This window comes from Xenopus tropicalis, chromosome 8 (assembly GCF_000004195.4).
Source record: "Xenopus tropicalis strain Nigerian chromosome 8, UCB_Xtro_10.0, whole genome shotgun sequence".
Taxonomy (NCBI): Eukaryota; Metazoa; Chordata; class Amphibia; order Anura; family Pipidae; genus Xenopus; species Xenopus tropicalis.
Genome location: NC_030684.2, coordinates 15,470,797 through 15,490,390, shown reverse-complemented (window position 1 = coordinate 15,490,390; position 19,594 = coordinate 15,470,797). Strand labels below are relative to the sequence as shown.

At 46.5% G+C, this 19,594-nt stretch overlaps 2 protein-coding genes across 4 annotated transcripts in view; one reads left to right on the top strand and one right to left on the bottom strand.

Annotated features, from left to right (window-relative positions):
• Nucleotides 1–19,594, top strand: part of LOC116406975 (serine/threonine-protein kinase mig-15-like) — a 93,634-nt gene that overhangs the window by 23,626 nt on the left and 50,414 nt on the right. The window lies entirely within an intron of this gene.
• LOC116406979 (coiled-coil domain-containing protein 77-like) overlaps nucleotides 1–19,594 on the bottom strand; it is an 83,088-nt gene that overhangs the window by 20,965 nt on the left and 42,529 nt on the right. The gene's annotated exons all lie outside the window — the stretch shown is intronic.

Sequence of the window (19,594 nt, the reverse complement as noted above, 5' to 3'; positions counted from 1 at the left end):
CTCATAATTCGTGCATGTAATTTATCTATGAAGATACCGGGAGTTGAATGGAGAGCGTTAGAATGGATCAGATAAGGAGCCCAGAACAAATGCCTTCTGGCTGAGGGGAAAGTAGTGCTTGCCGTTATCATGCACGCCTGCAGGCAGAGGGCGGCTGTCGACGGACGAGTTCATCATATGTATAAGACTGCCTATATAGAAATCACTTATAACACAAGTTTACATTGTTAAGTATTATTACCTCACTAGATATAGCCACCGCAAATACTACTGGGAAATTGCCAACCCCGTAAAAACCTAAACTTAGTTATACTTGAACCAATAATGAGCTCATCACTACAACCAAGGAGATACAACAAAGCAGCCGACAAACCAATACCGGCCCCAGGTCATCCGTCATAATCCCCCACACATATCCGGCAGAACTCCAGGTCATCCTGTCATGCCCCGCACCAATCCGGTATTTCCGCACCCCCGCACCATCCAGTCCACCCCCACACCATCCAAGTCCACCCCCGCACCAATCGCTTCTCCAACCACCCCCGCACATCATTAACAAGAGGAAGAAGAATTCCTGTTAAAAAGCAAGATTTAAATCCCCAAGGTGATTGACATTCTATTCTTCCTGGCTGGGGGCGCTTGACCCCAGGCAGAAAATCATTATGCAGCAACCCCTACGATCTCTTAACAGTCTAGCAGTGGAGTTTGTAGCGGCTCGCAGTTTGTTCTCTTCCCAGCGCTCCCACGTCACTCCTAATGGCCCCTGGGAAGGCTCTGCCTGGCTCTGATGTTCTGAAGTGGAGGCCCTCCGGCCTAACAATCTTGCTGATACCGTGTTCTGGTGACCATCCTCCAAGGCCATGTCCACCAATGAGTGCGCCATTGTTGTGCCTGCTTGACCCCATGTACCCTACATCTGGTACTGGCACCTCCACCATGGGGCTCACGCTCACACTTGAACTTGAAGAAGAAGGTTTGGGATCTATACTGCCCAAAGGAACGCTTGGCCGGGAGGTGCATGAGGCAGAAGAAGAGGGGGTGGAAAGGAAGGGAATAAATTATTTTGTTACCATACCTGTGGCTCAGCTGCTGTATGATTCCTGTCTGCAGATCTTTATTATACATTGTCGAAACTGCTGATTAACATGATCAATATGTGAAAATCTCCTGTAAATCAAGTAAAGGGGAATAAAACCATTGCCACCAATAAAGAACCAAAGTGTCTTTTCCCAGGATGAGGAGGTTTTTTGGGACAGAAGGGAGGTGGAGAATTTCTTAAAAGTGGGTGGGGTTATAGGGTGTGGATGTGAGGGTGGGTATAGGGTTGGTTGAGTGGTCTGAGGACTGTAACAATGTGCAGTTGGGCCTGTCCCTCCATGTTGTGCACATGTCCACACCAACATGGCTGCCAAGTTATTTTATCCCAGCCCCACCCACACCCTCAGTTCCACAGTAGGATTGTAATAGGGCAACTCGTTTAATGTTATAATAAAAACTAATATTTGTGTCCATGGGTCAAACCAAGTCCAGGGCCAGAAGAAAATATATTTCAAGAAACGTGCAAAAAGTAATTCATATTTGTTACATTAGCTCGACTCAGCAAAAACCATTTGACCTCCATCGAATGGGACTGACACTTTATGGGGGCGGCTCTCATATCATGTTGGCCTCGGAGAGAGATTATACCTTGGGGCAAGCTACGATACAAGACCCAAGGCAGGTCAGAGTAAATGGCTTTGTAATCCCCCTCCTCCCATGGCCAGAGGTATAAGGCAAGGCTGTGCCCCTCTCCCCACTCCTCTTGCTTTGGCTATGGAATCCCTGGCCATGTTGTATTGAAAGTAACACTATTGCTGAGACGTTTGATATACTTAGGCAGACCTCCAAAAAGTGGAATCGCTTGGCACAATTCCTCAGGACAAACTGAGAACAAATCCTTCTATAAGAGTAACTTTCTACTACCAGGATACTCTCTGATGCCTCCACCGGAATGGTGTATGTTTTTAAATATTGAGCAATAGAGAATCCAGCCAAAGGATAGCACCCAATATGTCCAACTAAAGTTCCAACAATATATCTATCTACTGACTGAAAGACCTCAGCACTGGTCCAAACTCCTCCGTCTTTATGGGGTACTTTACTGACCAAAGGGCATTTTTAAACAAAAGGTTAATAAAACCTATTACCTTCATGATGGAATTAAATGCCCATAGCTGTGGGCCTAGCCCAAACGTATATCTGTATTAGCATCTCAGCAGTACGCTTGCACTGGTGCTTCCTTACCAGAGTCCTTCGCATACTGGTTCCTACAGTAAGTTGATTATTGGAATCAGTAGCCGCTCCAAAAACTCCATCCTCCCATACACTTGTCTACTTATTAAAAATGATGATAACCTAACCAGAATTCAATATTTAACTTTTTTCTGGTTTATTGAAATGTATTTTTATTCTAGTAAAAAATAAGAAGTAAACCCCACTGAAACCTCTCTAATTTGCTCCAGAAGGGGAAAAAATCCTTTCCTGACTCCAAGATCGGCCAGCCCTGGGGCACTTGAACTAAAGAGCTCACCACATCTCCCATCAACCCTGTATGCGGTTACCCCAGCCCCGTCTGTAGCCTTATAATGTATCAGTCCAGCAACGAAACTGATTCGGGGAGGAATCCACACAACCTACAGCTCTCACTGTAACAAACTCCTTTCCGAAAATTTAAAGGAACCTCCCCTTCTTCGTATAACGGAGTGAGGTGCCCCGTCGCCCGTTGGAAGGACCTACTAGAGTAAAGTACAACATTAAAGAGAGATATATATGATACCTTTAATATTTATAGCATAGTTATCATGTCACCGGTCTTAACCGCCTCTTCTCCATTGGGTAAAACAGACCCAACTTGGCCAGCCTTTCCCCATAACTGAGACTTCCCATACCCTTTACCAGCTTAGTTGCCCTTCTCTGTGACGCCTCTCTAACTCAATAATGACCCGTTTTGAGCACTGGAGACCAAAACTGAACAGCATTATTCTAGATGGGGGCCTTACGTCAGCGCTCTGTAAAACGGGGAAGGATAGACCCCCTCACTCCGTGAATCTATACTCCCTTTTAAAAACAGCTCAAACTACTTGTTTGCCCTTGGCTAAGCTGCTTGGCCTGGCATTGCTTTGCTACAGCCAAGTTTTAATTATCTACAAGGGCCCCAAGCCCTTCTCCATTATGGATTGCCTAGTGCAAGTCCCATATAAGGGTAATACAGTGGGGGCAGATTGTTACCCCCAGGTGCCATGACCTTACAATTTATCCACATTAAATGTCATCTGCCAACTAGCCGCCAAGAAATTGCCCAGTTTGCCCAGGCCCCCTGCAGAGGTGCCCAACGCAACTGGTTACGAACGACTGGGCACTGCAAACACTGATACATTACTCAAATCCCTTAAGATCATTAAATAATACAAGTTAAATAAAAAGTGGCCGCAATACAGAACCCCGTGGGACCCCACTCCGAGTGAGAATTGTGCCAAATCATAACTCTCCTCTCCTCCATGTTCTGACATCCCGTGTGTTTCTTGCGATCCAATGGAAAAAAGACTTTATATCAGGCAGATGTATTAGAATTTTTCTCTAGGTCCTTCTAACCCAGGAATGTGCAGCGACTGAGAGAACTACAAAGAAACAAAGCATGACGATATTTCCCTTGGCCAATAGTAAGAACTCACAGATGTAGTTCTACCTAAGGATAAGCTATAAATTAAGTTCCCTTAGTTGGGACTTTCCAATGGCGCCACTTGAGGGCCGGGCTTCCCCCTGTGTTTGTCAAGTTGAGTCATTCTATACTATGTCAGCGTGGGGGTTGAACTTAAGTCAAGAATGAGTTGGCCCTCCACCCTCTCCTCAACACAAGCTGCCTGTCAGTACTCGAGCCAATCAACAATTCCCATTCATGAATAGTTCCGCCTCTCTATGATTGTTATGTTTTTGGAGTGAGAAAAAACTTAATAGAAAAAAATGATCCAATAACCTTTAACGTAAATTGGAGTGAAAATCCATGTTTTTCTGTTGTGATTTTTTTGTAATATTTTGCAGTTTTGCAAATTTTAGCGAAGCCAAGGGAAAGCATTTCACTGATGCACAGCTGGGACCGGAGTTACTATAAAATTATTGAATGTACACCTATAATCCTCCAGATTTTATAATTGTGTGACTGGATCAGTGAGGAAGAACAAGAAGTCCTCTATGGGGTGCGTTTGTCCAAAAGCCAATATTATGTGGACAAAAAATCATTCTATATGTGTAAAAAGCAATCCCCATACAGCGGAATAATGTGTGAACATAACACAAAATTAGTGAATCTTTCAAAAGATTCGCAAAACGTGCGAAAAAGTTGCACGTCAAAAAAATGTAGCAACGACCTATCTCTTTTGCGCCCGTCGCTATCTCTTTATGTCGGCCCGTGGCTATCTTTTGTCGCCTGCGGCTAATTCTTTTGTGCCACGGCTGTCCTTGTCCGCCTGCGCTATTCTTTGTCACCCGCGGCTATTCTTTTGTCGCCCGCTGGCTATTCTTTTGTCGCCCGCGGCTATTCTTGTCCGAAGCCTAATTGCATTTTGACGCCCGCCACGTAATTCTTTTTGACGTGGTAAAATTTTTGGAAGTAGTGGCGAATTATTCCACAGCAAAAATTTTTCATTTGCCCGTTTCGTGAAACCAATCCAACCAATGGCGAACGCGAAATTCACCGCAAATCCATCCTGTGAAACATATTCGCCACCACTAATTTATTATATTACAAACTCCATTCTGTAAACTTAACAAGCATTCTGCTCACAAGCGATATAACAATCCATGAACAGAGAACCAGTAATTTGTAAAGTTACTTCAGAATGATGTGAATACATAACGCCAACAAAAAGTATATAATTAGGTGTAAACTGAAGCATATTACAAGCTAGAATTGTCGTGACAAAATAGATGCTATGTAACTTGAAAGTAAAGATCTAAGCACAGAATTCATCTATCACAAAATAGAATACTGAGTTCCACAAACTGAATTTAAAATATCCATTCTGTGAAAACAACACTGTGTAATCAAAATTTCCGAGGCCAATAAAGAAACAAGCAGTATTCATATATCCCACAGTGAATATGTACGCTTGTAAATTGAGTCAAATAATTACTTAAGCACCTTCCTCCAAGGATACCAGCTGAATCTCACAATCATGAGACACAACATAGGAAATTTCAAAACCTTTAAACATAAGCTCCCCGCAGTAGTAGCGCAATCTCCTGCTTTGTAACATGAACTGTCAGACTCACAATGATTTCACATTCCTCACTGCTTATATACTGTATTATATGATACTAAGCTTACAAGCGTCACTTAAAAAATGTGCATATAGATAGAAAAGTACTGGAGATACTATAGCAGATAGCGGGGCGGGGGGCACTATTTGAGAGCCAAATTCTAATCAGGAACAAGAACCAGAGTGAGGGGCAAAAATTTTCGGCAAAGGCATGGATTCGTGGTGAATTTCGCGCATTTCGTCATGGTGGAATGGCCGGGCCTCAAAAGACATTGCGCAGCAGTCAAAATAATAGTGACAGACGTCCAAAAGAATATCACGCGTCACAAAAAAGTCGCGCACAAGCAAAAGCAACTCATCGCGGTGTCCAAAGAATAGTTCGCAGCGTCAAAATAAATAGCTTGCACGTGCACAAAATTAGTCACGCCTGTCAAAAATTAGTCGCGGGGTCAAAAAGAAGTCGTGGCCTCAAAAGAATAGTCGCACATGAAAATAAATAGTCCCATCGTCAAAATATAGTCGCGGCGTAAAATAAAAGCGTGCACAAAAGAATAGTCGCGCGAGTGTCGAAAGAATAGTCGCATGCGTCAAAATAAAAATAGTCGCGCATCAAAAGAATAGTCGCTGGTGTCAAAGGAATTAGTCGCACGAGACACCAGAGGGCGGGAGTCGTTTGGGGCGGTTGCGGTCAAACTAAATAGTTGCAACTCTAAAAAATTAAAGTCCACGCCTGTCAAAAAATTAGTCGCGGGTCGTCAAGAAGAAGTCCGTGGGCGTCAAACGAATAGTCGCACAGAAAAAAATGCTCACAATCGTCAAAATAACTAATCGCGGCGTCAAAATAATAGGTCGTGCATCAAAGAATACTCGCGGTGTCCGTCGGAGTTAATGAGAAAAGAGGCGTACGGCATTAGGTTTTGGGTGGTAAGAAGAAATAAGTGTTTTGAAAAAAGTCATGTAGGTTTGTAATTATATATAATATTATATAACTATTATATATATATATCAATAGACACATTCACACTATGATAGCAAGTCGTATCAACGAGGGATCAGCGGAAGAGCAGCTTAGCGGAGCTAGGGTGATGTGTGGCCATGGTGGCCAGATTCATGAGCCTTCAAGTAGATGGAAACATTGAAAGCTCAGAGCATAAGGTTGTTGAACAGCGACAGACAAACACCACTGATGTCGAGGGTCCCTTCCGTACCTGTATCCTTATAAACTGGGAATAGCACGTGCATACGAGTGCACATGAGAGGTGACAGGGGGAAACAGTGGCATGACTCACTTGAAGTCCCTCTACCTTCTCATGAAGCTGTTGCCCCCCCACTATGGAAAGCAGGGAACCTCAGCTGCAGAATCCATCACTTCACCCACGTGAAAACAAGGAAAGGGAGGGTTGGGAGACGGGCCCATATTTGACCTAAGGGGGGGTAGAGTCCTGTGAGCAGAAACAAGTGAGAATATCATGGTTTCCTTTCAGTCTGTGGACTCAGGTATGAAGCAAGTTAGATGTTTTACATGCACTTTTTTCACATAGCCCAACTGAATGAACATCAAACATGCTAGATATGTTTCCTTTTGAAATGAGCCCTCCAGTGGTCACAGCAGTGTTTCAACTTTATGGATTGGGTTAGCCTGTAAGGAGATAATGTCACCAGGTTCCTTTGGCCATGCCATTGGCATTTAGCATCAGTTTCAATATGTCTATAGAGCTGTGTACTGGGGCACTACTGGGCCAAATACCCTGAAGTCTTTTTTGGGTATTTACTCTCTCAGTGAAGCTCGCAGTGTGCTTTTAGAACAGAGGTGTTTTTGTTCAGGACGCACCTCTATCTCCTCTACTTCCGCAGCTTTATTGGCCCGTGTTAGGGACAGAACGAAGGGGCTGCCCGACCGAATTATCTGGCCTGAAATTGGCCAGGATATTGATGCGGCAAGGCAGTTAAAAAGATTTTAAAAAATAATAAAAAAAGAAAAAAAACGGCGGGGTGCGTATCATTATTTGGGGGGGGGGGGGAGAGAGGGGGGGGGGAAAAAAAAAAAAAAAAAAAAAGTTTTTTTTCCCTGGAGGGTCTTTGAGGAGAGGGAGAAGGAGGGGGGGGGGGGGGGGGGGGGAGGGGGGGGGGGGGGAGGGGGGGGGGGGGGGCGGGTGGGGGGGGGGGGGGGGGGGGGGGGGGCGGGGGGGGGGGGGGGGGGGGGGGGGGGGGGGGAGAAAAAAAACCGCAGTTATTGGTGGCAGGATTTAGGGAGGGGGGCCCCGCCCCCCCCCAAAAAGTTTTGCCCCGGTGGGGGGGGGGGCCCCCGCCGCACCCCAAAAAAAAAAAAAAAAAAAAGGTTGATGCGGTCCCTGAGACAAAACTGCCGCCCATTGTCTGTTAAATTCGCAGTCAGTGGACTCCTGGGTGGAATAGCCTACTATATTTCCCAATATCGCCCCCGATATAAGCCAAGATATAATAAGCCTTCCACCTCAAATTGCGCTTATTTGTTTTAGGCTCCAAGGCTGCGGCCCCTCAGTCCCAGAAAAGATTAAGGCTAATGTCCCTGGGGGAGATGTTAGCTAGTGTTACTGCCTTGTGGCGCTGAGCCCTCACCACACGGAATTGCCATGCCGTAATAGTAATGTCATTCACATTAGGATTCACAATGAGCTGTTAGATCCTGTATCTGCTCCAGGTCAAGCAAGAGTTTTGTTGAAATGGGAAGGAGTTTTAGGCTTAATTGTCCCACAGTGACATTTAGGGCTCTTGGGCACACGGGGGATATTAGTTTTGCCCGCGACAAAACCCTGTTCACGGAGCGACTAATCTCCCCTGAGTTAGCTCCCTTGCCATCCCACCAGGCGACACTGCAAGTCGCCGGTGGATGGAACACGCCGGCGCCGCCGCCGAAAAAAGACTCGCAAGGCTTTTTCGCGATTTGAGCAAAACACGCTGCCGCATGTGCCACATCCACCGGCGACTTGCCAGTGTTGCCGGTGGAGGATGGCGAGGGAAGGCAACTCGGGAGATTAGGTCGCCACGCGAACAGGAGTTTGTCGCGGGCCGACTTATCTCCCCGTGTGCAGAGCCCTAGTCCTCTGCGATGTTTTAATAAGAGAGTTTCCCAGCAACAATCACTTGCTTTTCCTAACAAGCGATTCTAGAGGTATCACCAACCGGAAGCGATTCTAATTTCCCACAATCCAGGTGTCCATTCCCCGTCACACTAATTAATTACATACAGTGACAAATGGGGAACATACAGACAAACCCACGCCGAAACTTCACACACCACATCCAAGAAACTGCGGATATAATTAACTAAGTGTGTAGTAGGCACGATGGTATGAGGGTAGAAGCAGTAACTGCAATACTGTGTGAGTAAAGGCAACGATGGTATGAGGGGTAGGGACAGTAACTGGCAATACTGTGTGTAGTAAGGCAAGATGTATGAGGGTAAGCAGTAACTGGCAATACTGTGTGTAGTAAGGCAGATGGTATGAGGGGTAGGAGCAGTAACTGGCAATACTCGTGTGTAGTAAGGCACGATGGTATAGAGGGTAGGAGCAGTACTGGCATACTGTGTGTAGTAAGGCAGATGGTATGAGGGTAGGAGAGTAACTGGCAATACTGTGTGTAGTAAGGCAGATGGTATGAGGGGTAGGAGCAGTAACTGGCAATACTGTGTGTAGTAAGGCACGATGGTATGAGGGTAGGAGCAGTAACTGGCAATACGTGTGTAGTAAGGGCAGATGGTATGAGGGGTAGGAGCAGTAACTGGCAATACTGTGTGAGTAAAGGCACAATGGTATGAGGGGTAGGAGCAGTAACTGGCAATACTGTGTGTTAGTAAGGCACGATGGTATGAGGGGTAGGAGCAGTAACTGCAATACTGTGTGTAGTAAGGCAAGATGGTATGAGGGTCGAGGAAGCAGTAACTGGCAATACTGTGTGTAGTAAGGCAAGATGTGTATGAGGGGTAGGAGCAGTAACTGGCAATACTGTGTGTAGTAAGGCAAGATGGTATGAGGGTAGGAGCAGTAACTGCAATACTGTGTGTAGTAAGGCAAGGTATGAGGGGTAGGAGCAGTAACTGGCAACTGTGTGTAGTAAGGCAAGATGGTATGAGGGGTAGGGCAGTAACTGGCAATACTGTGTGTAGTAAGGCAGATGGTATGAGGGGGGGCAGTAACTGGCAATACTGTGTGTATAAGGCACAGATTGGTATGAGGGGTAGGAGCAGTAACTGGCAATACTGTGTGTAGTAGGCAAGATGGTATGAGGGGTAGGAGCAGAGCACTAAGGCTAACTGGCAATACTGTGTGTAGTAAGCAAGATGGTATGAGGGGTGGAGAGCAGGTAACTGGCAATACTGTGTATAGTAAGGCAAGATGGTATGAGGGGTAGGAGCAGTAACTGGCAATACTGTGTGTAGTAAGGCAAGATGGTATGAGGGGTAGGAGCAGTAAACTGGCAATACTGTGTTGTAGTAAGGCACGATGGTATGAGGGGTAGGAGCAGTAACTGGCAATACTGTGTGTAGTAAGGCACGATGGTATGAGGGGTAGGAGCAGTAACTGGCAATACTGTGTGTAGTAAGGCACGATGGTATGAGGGGTAGGAGCAGTAACTGGCAATACTGTGTGTAGTAAGGCAGCGATGGTATGAGGGGTAGGAGCAGTAACTGCAATGACTGTGTGTAGTAAGGCACGATGGTATGAGGGGTAGGAGCAGTAACCTGGGCAATACTCTTGTGGAGTAAGGCAAGATTGGTATGAGGGTGGAGCAGTAACTGGCAATACTGTGTGTAGTAAGGGCAAAGTGTGTATGAGGGGTAAGGAGGCAGTAACTGGCAATACTGTGTGTAGAAGGCACGATGGTTATTAGGGGTAGGAGCAGTAAACTGGCAATACTGGTGCTGTAGTAAGCACGATGTGTATGAGGGGAGTGAGCTAGTTATATTTCTTGTGCATTACTGTGGTAGTATAGTTGCAAGATGGTATTAGGGGTAGAGAGTATGTACTGGAATACTATGTGTAGTTAATAGGCAAGATGTATGAGGGGTAGGGCAGTAACTGGCAATATCTGTGTGTAGTTAAGGCAAGAACATGGTATGTAGGGTAGGCAGCAGTAACTGGCAATACTTGTGTGTAGTAAGGCAAGATGGTTATGTAGGGGTAGGAGCAGTAAACTGGCAATACTATGTGTATTGTATAGGAAGATGGTTGAGGGGTAGGAGCAGTAAATCTTGGCAATACTGTGTGTAGTATAGTGCAAGATGGTATGAGGGGTGGTAAGCAGTAACTTGCATTACTGTGTGTAGTAAGGTCAGATGTATGAGGGGTAGGAGCCAGTAACTGGCCAATACTGTGTGTAAGTAAGGCACGATGTATGAGGGGTAGGAAAGCAGGTAACTGGCAATACTACATGTGTAGTTAAGGCCGATGGTATGGGGGTAGGAAGCAGTAACGGCAACTACTGTGTGAGTAAGGCAAGATGGTAGTGAGGGGTAGGAGCAGTAACTGGCAATACTGTGGTATAAGGCAAGATGGTAGTGAGGGGTAGGAGCAGGTAAGCTGCAATACTGTGTGTATGTAAGGCAAGAATGTATGAGGGGTAGGTAGCAGTAACTGGCATACCTCGTGTTAGTAAGGTAGATGGATATCGAGGGGTAGGTAGCAGTAACCTGGCAATACTGTGTGTAGTAAGGCACAATGGTATGAGGGGTTAGGAGCAGTAACTGCATACTGTGTGTAGTAAGGACAATGGTATGTAGGGTAGGAGCAGTAACTGCAATACTGTGGTGTAGTAAGGCAAGATGGTATGAGGGGTAGGAGAGTAAACTTGGCAAGTACTGTGTGTATGTAAGGTCAGATTTGGTATGAGGGGTAGGCAGCATGTTACTGGTAATCATGTGTGTAGTAAGGCAAGATGGTATGAGGGTAGGAGCAGTAACTGGCAATAACTGTGTGTAGTAGGTCAAGGTATGAGGGGTAGGAGCAGTAACTGGCAATACTGTGTGTAGTAAGGCAAGATGGTAATGAGGGGTAGAGCAGTAAACTGTGCAATCTGTTGGTGTAAGTAAGGGTCCAGATGTATGAGGGAGGGCATAACTGGCAATACTGTGGTAAGTAGGTCAGATGGTATGAGGTGTAGGACCGTAACTGGCAATACTGTGTGTAGTAAGGCAAGATTGGTAATGAGGGGGAAGGAGCAGTAATCTGGCAATACTTGTGTGTAGTAGGTCAGATGGTAATGAGGGGTAGGAGCCAGTAACTTGCAATGACTGTGTGTAGTAAGGAAGATGTAATGAGGGGTAGGAGCAGTAACTGGCAAATACTGTGTGTAGTAAGGTCAGATGGTAATCGAGGGGTAGAGCAGTAACTGGCAATTAACTGTGTGGTAGTAAGGCAAGATGTATGAGGGTAGGAGCCGTAACTGGCAACTACCTGTGTGTAGTAAGGTTCAGGATGGTATGAGTGGTAGGAAGCAGCTAAACTGCAATACCTGTGTGTAGTAAGGCAAGATGGTATGCAGGCGGCTAGGCAGCAGTAAACTGGCAATATGCTGTGTATAAAGGCAAGATGGTACTGAAAGGGGTAGGAGCAGTAACTGGCAATTACTGTGTGTAGTAGGCAGATGGTATGAGGGGTAGGAAACAGTAAACTGGCAATACTGTGGTAGAAGGCAGATGGTTGAGGGTATGGAGCAGTAACTGCCATACTGTGGCTGTAGTAAGGCAGATGGTTGAGGCGGTAGGAGCCAGTGAACATGGCAATACTCGGTTGTGACGTAAGGCAAAGATGGTATGAGGGGTAGCGAGGCAGTTACTGGTAATACTGTGTGTAGTAAGCGCAAGATGGTATGAGGGGTAGGAGCAGTAATGGCAACTACTGTGTGTAGTAAGGGCAAGATGGTAATGAGGGTAGGAACAGTCAACTCGGCAATATCCTGTGTGTAGTAAGGCAAGCATGGTATAGGGGTAGGAGCAGTAACTGGCAATGACTGTGTGTAGTAAGGCAAGATGGTACTGAGGGGCTCAGGACAGTAACTGGCAATACTGTGTGTAGTAAGCGCAAGATGGTATGAGGGGTAGGAACAGTAACTGGCAATACTGTGTGTAGTAGAAGGCACGATGGCTATGAGGGGGTAGGCAGCAGTAACTGGCAATACTGCGTGTGTAGTAAGGCAAGACTGGTAAATGAGGGGTAGGAGCAGTAACCCTCGCCCACATACTGTGTGTATGTAAGGACAAGATGGTATGAGGGGTAGGAACAGTTAACTGGGCAATACTGTGTTGTGTAAGGCAAGATGGTATGAGGGGTAGCCGAACAGTAACTGCAATACTGTGTGTAGTAAGGCAAGAAATGGTGAGGGTAGGAGTCAGTCACACCTGGCCCACTACTGCTGCGTGTAGTAAGGCAAGATTGGTATGAAGGGTAAGGAGCAAAGTAACCTGGCCATGACTGTGTGTGAGTCGCGCAACGACTGGTATGAGGGGCTGGAGCAGTCAACTGGCAATACTCGTGTGTAGTAAGGCACATATGGTAAATGTAGGGGGTAGGCAGCAGTAAACTGCAAATACTGTGTGTGTAGTAAGGCCAAGAATGGTATGAGGGGTAGGCAGCAGTATACTGGCAATACTTGTGTGTAGTAAGGCACAGAGGTCATGAGGGGTAGGATTCAGTAACTGGCAATTACTGGTGTGTACGTAAGGCAAGATGTATGAGGGGTAGCGACAGTACACTGGCAATACGTGTTAGTTAAGCGCCCAGCATGGTAATGAGGGGGTAGGCAAACAGTACTGGCAATCACTGTGTGTAGTAAGGCACACGCACTGCGTAATGCAGCGGTACACCGCGAGCAGTAACTGGAAATACTGTGGTTCGTAGTACAGGCAGATGGTATGAGGGGTAAGGAGCAGTAAATCGCAATACTGTGTGGTAGTAAGGCAAGCTGGTGATCGCAGGGGTCACGGAGCAGTAACTGGCAATGACGTGTTGTAGTAGCACATGGTATGAGGGGTAGGCATCAGTAACTGGCAATACTGTGTGTAGTAAGGCACAGATGGTATGAAGGGGTAGGGAGCAGCTAACCTGGCAATCACTGTGTGGTAGTAAGCGCAAGATGGTAAATGAGGGGTAGGAGCAGAAACTGCATCACTCGCTCGCCCCGCTTAGTAAAGGCAAGATGGTATGGAGGGGTATGGATCAGTAACTGGCATGACTGTGTGTAGTAAGGCACGATGGTAAATGAGGGGTAGGAAGCAGTAACTGCAATAAGCTGTGGTGTAGTAATGGCCACGATGGTATGAGGGGAGGATCAGTAACTTGGCAAATACTGTGTGTAGTAAGGCAAGATGGTATGAGGGGTAGGAGCAGTAACTGGCAATACTGTGTGTAGTAAGGCAAGATGGTATGAGGGGTAGGAGCAGTAACTGGTCAATACTGTGTGTAGTAAGGCAAGATGTATGAGGGGTAGGAGCAGTAAATGGCAATACTGTGTGTAGTAAGGCAAGATGGTATGAGGGGTAGGAGCAGTAACTGCAATACTGTGTGTAGTAAGGCACGATGGTATGAGGGGTAGGAGCAGTAACTGGCAATACTGTGTGTAGTAAGGCAAGATGGTATGTAGGGTAGGAGCAGTAACTGGCAATACTGTGTGTAAGTAAGGCAACGCATGGTATGAGGGGTAGGGAGCAGTAACTGAACTACTGTGTGTAGTAAGGCAAGATGGTATGAGGGGTAGGAGCAGTAACTGCATACTGTGTGTAGTAAGGCAAGAATGGTATGCAGAGGGTAGGAGCAGTAACTGGCAATACTGTGTGTAGTAAGGCAAGATGGTATGAGGGGTAGGAGCAGTAACTGGCAATACTGTGTGTAGTAAGGCAAGATGGTATGAAGGGGTAGGAGCAGTAACTGGCAATACTGTGTGTAGTAAAGGCAAGATGGTATGAGGGGTTAGGAGCAGTAACTGGCAATACTGTGTGTAGTAAGGCAAGATGGTATGAGGGGTAGGAGCAGTAACTGGCAATACTGTGTGTAGTAAGGCACGATGGTATGAGGGGTAGGAGCAGTAACTGGCAATACTGTGTGTAGTAAGGCAAGACCGTGTATGAGGGGTAGGAGCAGTAACTGCAATACTGTGTGTAGTAAGGCAAGATGGTATGAGGGGTAGGAGCAGTAACTGGCAATACTGTGTGTAGTAAGGCAAGATGGTATGAGGGGTAGGAGCAGTAACTGGCAATACTGTGTGTAGTAAGGCAAGATGGTATGAGGGGTAGGAGCAGTAACTGGCAATACTGTGTGTAGTAAGGCAAGATGGTATGAGGGGTAGGAGCAGTAACTGGCAATACTGTGTGTAGTAGGCAAGATGGTATGAGGGGTAGGAGCAGTAACTGGCAATACTGTGTGTAGTAAGGCAAGATGGTATGAGGGGTAGGAGCAGTAACTGGCAATACTGTGTGTAGTAAGGCAAGATGGTATGAGGGGTAGGAGCAGTAACTGGCAATACTGTGTGTAGTAAGGCAAGATGGTATGAGGGGTAGGAGCAGTAACTGGCAATACTGTGTGTAGTAAGGCAAGATGGTATGAGGGGTAGGAGCAGTAACTGGCAATACTGTGTGTAGTAAGGCACGATGGTATGAGGGGTAGGAGGCAGTAACTGGCAATACTGTGTGTAGTAAGGCACGATGGTATGAGGGGTAGGAGCAGTAACTGGCAATACTGTGTGTAGTAAGCAAGATGGTATGAGGGGTAGGAGCAGTAACTGGCAATACTGTGTGTAGTAAGGCAAGATGGTATGAGGGGTAGGAGCAGTAACTGGCAATACTGTGTGTAGTAAGGCAAGATGGTATGAGGGGTAGGAGCAGTAACTGGCAATACTGTGTGTAGTAAGGCAAGATGGTATGAGGGGTAGGAGCAGTAACTGGCAATACTGTGTGTAGTAAGGCAAGATGGTATGAGGGGTAGGAGCAGTAACTGGCAATACTGTGTGTAGTAAGGCAAGATGGTATGAGGGGTAGGAGCAGTAACTGGCAATACTGTGTGTAGTAAGGCAAGATGGTATGAGGGGTAGGAGCAGTAACTGGCAATACTGTGTGTAGTAAGGCACCAGATGGTATGAGGGGTAGGAGCAGTAACTGGCAATACTGTGTGTAGTAAGGCAAGATGGTATGAGGGGTAGGAGCAGTAACTGGCAATACTGTGTGTAGTAAGGCACGATGGTATGAGGGGTAGGAGCAGTAACTGGCAATACTGTGTGTAGTAAGGCAAGATGGTATGAGGGGTAGGAGGCAGTAACTGGCAATACTGTGTGTAGTAAGGCAAGATGGTATGAGGGGTAGGAGCAGTAACTGGCAATACTGTGTGTAGTAAGGCAAGATGGTATGAGGGGTAGGAGCAGTAACTGGCAATACTGTGTGTAGTAAGGCAAGATGGTATGAGGGGTAGGAGCAGTAACTGGCAATACTGTGTGTAGTAAGGCAAGATGGTATGAGGGGTAGGAGCAGTAACTGGCAATACTGTGTGTAGTAAGGCAAGATGGTATGAGGGGTAGGAGCAGTAACTGGCAATACTGTGTGTAGTAAGGCAAGATGGTATGAGGGGTAGGAGCAGTAACTGGCAATACTGTGTGTAGTAAGGCAAGATGGTATGAGGGGTAGGAGCAGTAACTGGCAATACTGTGTGTAGTAAGGCAAGATGGGTATGAGGGGTAGGAGCAGTAACTGGCAATACTGTGTGTAGTAAGGCACGATGGTATGAGGGGTAGGAGCAGTAACTGGCAATACTGTGTGTAGTAAGGCAAGATGGTATGAGGGGTAGGAGCAGTAACTGGCAATACTGTGTGTAGTAAGGCAAGATGGTATGAGGGGTAGGAGCAGTAACTGGCAATACTGTGTGTAGTAAGGCAAGATGGTATGAGGGGTAGGAGCAGTAACTGGCAATACTGTGTGTAGTAAGGCAAGATGGTATGAGGGGTAGGAGCAGTAACTGGCAATACTGTGTGTAGTAAGGGCAAGATGGTATGAGGGGTAGGAGCAGTAACTGGCAATACTGTGTGTAGTAAGGCAAGATGGTATGAGGGGTAGGAGCAGTAACTGGCAATACTGTGTGTAGTAAGGCAAGATGGTATGAGGGGTAGGAGCAGTAACTGGCAATACTGTGTGTAGTAAGGCAAGAGGTATGAGGGGTAGGAGCAGTAACTGGCAATACTGTGTGTAGTAAGGCAAGATGGTATGAGGGGTAGGAGCAGTAACTGCAATACTGTGTGTAGTAAGGCAAGATGGTATGAGGGGTAGGAGCAGTAACTGGCAATACTGTGTGTAGTAAGGCAAGATGGTATGAGGGGTAGGAGCAGTAACTGGCAATACTGTGTGTAGTAAGGCAAGATGGTATGAGGGGTAGGAGCAGTAACTGGCAATACTGTGTGTAGTAAGGCAAGATGGTATGAGGGGTAGGAGCAGTAACTGGCAATACTGTGTGTAGTAAGGCAAGATGGTATGAGGGGTAGGAGCAGTAACTGGCAATACTGTGTGGTAGTAAGGCAAGATGGTATGAGGGGTAGGAGCAGTAACTGGCAATACTGTGTGTAGTAAGGCAAGATGGTATGAGGGGTAGGAGCAGTAACTGGCAATACTGTGTGTAGTAAGGCACGATGGTATGAGGGGTAGGAGCAGTAACTGGCAATACTGTGTGTAGTAAGGCAAGATGGTATGAGGGTAGGAGCAGTAACTGGCAATACTGTGTGTAGTAAGGCAAGATGGTATGAGGGGTAGGAGCAGTAACTGGCAATACTGTGTGTAGTAAGGCAAGATGGTATGAGGGGTAGGAGCAGTAACTGGCAATACTGTGTGTAGTAAGGCAAGATGGTATGAGGGGTAGGAGCAGTAACTGGCAATACTGTGTGTAGTAAGGCAAGATGGTAGAGGGGTAGGAGCAGTAACTGGCAATACTGTGTGTAGTAAGGCAAGATGGTATGAGGGGTAGGAGCAGTAACTGGCAATACTGTGTGTAGTAAGGCACGATGGTATGAGGGGTAGGAGCAGTAACTGGCAATACTGTGTGTAGTAAGGCAAGATGGTAGGGGTAGGAGCAGTAACTGGCAATACTGTGTGTAGTAAGGCAAGATGGTATGAGGGGTAGGAGCAGTAACTGGCAATACTGTGTGTAGTAAGGCAAGATGGTATGAGGGGTAGGAGCAGTAACTGGCAATACTGTGTGTAGTAAGGCAAGATGGTATGAGGGGTAGGAGCAGTAACTGGCAATACTGTGTGTAGTAAGGCAAGATGGTATGAGGGGTAGGAGCAGTAACTGGCAATACTGTGTGTAGTAAGGCAAGATGGTATGAGGGGTAGGAGCAGTAACTGGCAATACTGTGTGTAGTAAGGCAAGATGGTATGAGGGGTAGGAGCAGTAACTGGCAATACTGTGTGTAGTAAGGCAAGATGGTATGAGGGGTAGGAGCAGTAACTGGCAATACTGTGTGTAGTAAGGCAAGATGGTATGAGGGGTAGGAGCAGTAACTGGCAATACTGTGTGTAGTAAGGCAAGATGGTATGAGGGGTAGGAGCAGTAACTGGCAATACTGTGTGTAGTAAGGCAAGATGGTATGAGGGGTAGAGCAGTAACTGGCAATACTGTGTGTAGTAAGGCAAGATGGTATGAGGGGTAGGAGCAGTAACTGGCAATACTGTGTGTAGTAAGGCAGATGGTATGAGGGGTAGGAGCAGTGAACTGGCAATACTGTGTGTAGTAAGGCAAGATGGTATGAGGGGTAGGAGCAGTAACTGGCAATACTGTGTGTAGTAAGGCAAGATGGTATGAGGGGTAGGAGCAGTAACTGGCAATACTGTGTGTAGTAAGGCAAGATGGTATGAGGGGTAGGAGCAGTAACTGGCAATACTGTGTGTAGTAAGGCAAGATGGTATGAGGGGTAGGAGCAGTAACTGGCAATACTGTGTGTAGTAAGGCAAGATGGTATGAGGGGTAGGAGCAGTAACTGGCAATACTGTGTGTAGTAAGGCAAGATGGTATGAGGGGTAGGAGCAGTAACTGGCAATACTGTGTGTAGTAAGGCAAGATGGTATGAGGGGTAGGAGCAGTAACTGGCAATACTGTGTGTAGTAAGGCAAGATGGTATGAGGGGTAGGAGCAGTAACTGGCAATACTGTGTGTAGTAAGGCAAGATGGTATGAGGGGTAGGAGCAGTAACTGGAATACTGTGTGTAGTAAGGCAAGATGGTATGAGGGGTAGGAGCAGTAACTGGCAATACTGTGTGTAGTAAGGCAAGATGGTATGAGGGGTAGGAGCAGTAACTGGCAATACTGTGTGTAGTAAGGGTCAAGATGGTATGAGGGGTAGGAGCAGTAACTGGCAATACTGTGTGTAGTAAGGCAAGATGGTATGAGGGGTAGGAGCAGTAACTGGCAATACTGTGTGTAGTAAGGCAAGATGGTATGAGGGGTAGGAGCAGTAACTGGCAATACTGTGTGTAGTAAGGCACGATGGTATGAGGGGTAGGAGCAGTAACTGGCAATACTGTGTGTAGTAAGGCAAGATGGTATGAGGGGTAGGAGCAGTAACTGGCAATACTGTGTGTAGTAAGGCAAGATGGTATGAGGGGTAGGAGCAGTAACTGGCAATACTGTGTGTAGTAAGGCAAGATGGTATGAGGGGTAGGAGCAGTAACTGGCAATACTGTGTGTAGTAAGGCAAGATGGTATGAGGGGTAGGAGCAGTAACTGGCAATACTGTGTGTAGTAAGGCAAGATGGTATGAGGGGTAGGAGCAGTAACTGGCAATACTGTGTGTAGTAAGGCAAGATGGTATGAGGGGTAGGAGCAGTAACTGGCAATACTGTGTGTAGTAAGGCAAGATGGTATGAGGGGTAGGAGCAGTAACTGGCAATACTGTGTGTAGTAAGGCAGATGGTAGGGTAGGAGCAGTAACTGGCAATACTGTGTGTAGTAAGGCAACGATGGTATGAGGGGTAGGAGCAGTAACTGGCAATACTGTGTGTAGTAAGGCACGATGGTATGAGGGGTAGGAGCAGTAACTGGCAATACTGTGTGTAGTAAGGCAAGATGGTATGAGGGGTAGGAGCAGTAACTGGCAATACTGTGTGTAGTAAGGCAAGATGGTATGAGGGGTAGGAGCAGTAACTGGCAATACTGTGTGTAGTAGCAAGATGGTATGAGGGGTAGGAGCAGTAACTGGCAATACTGTGTGTAGTAAGGCAAGATGGTATGAGGGGTAGGAGCAGTAACTGGCAATACTGTGTGTAGTAAGGCACGATGGTATGAGGGGTAGGAGCA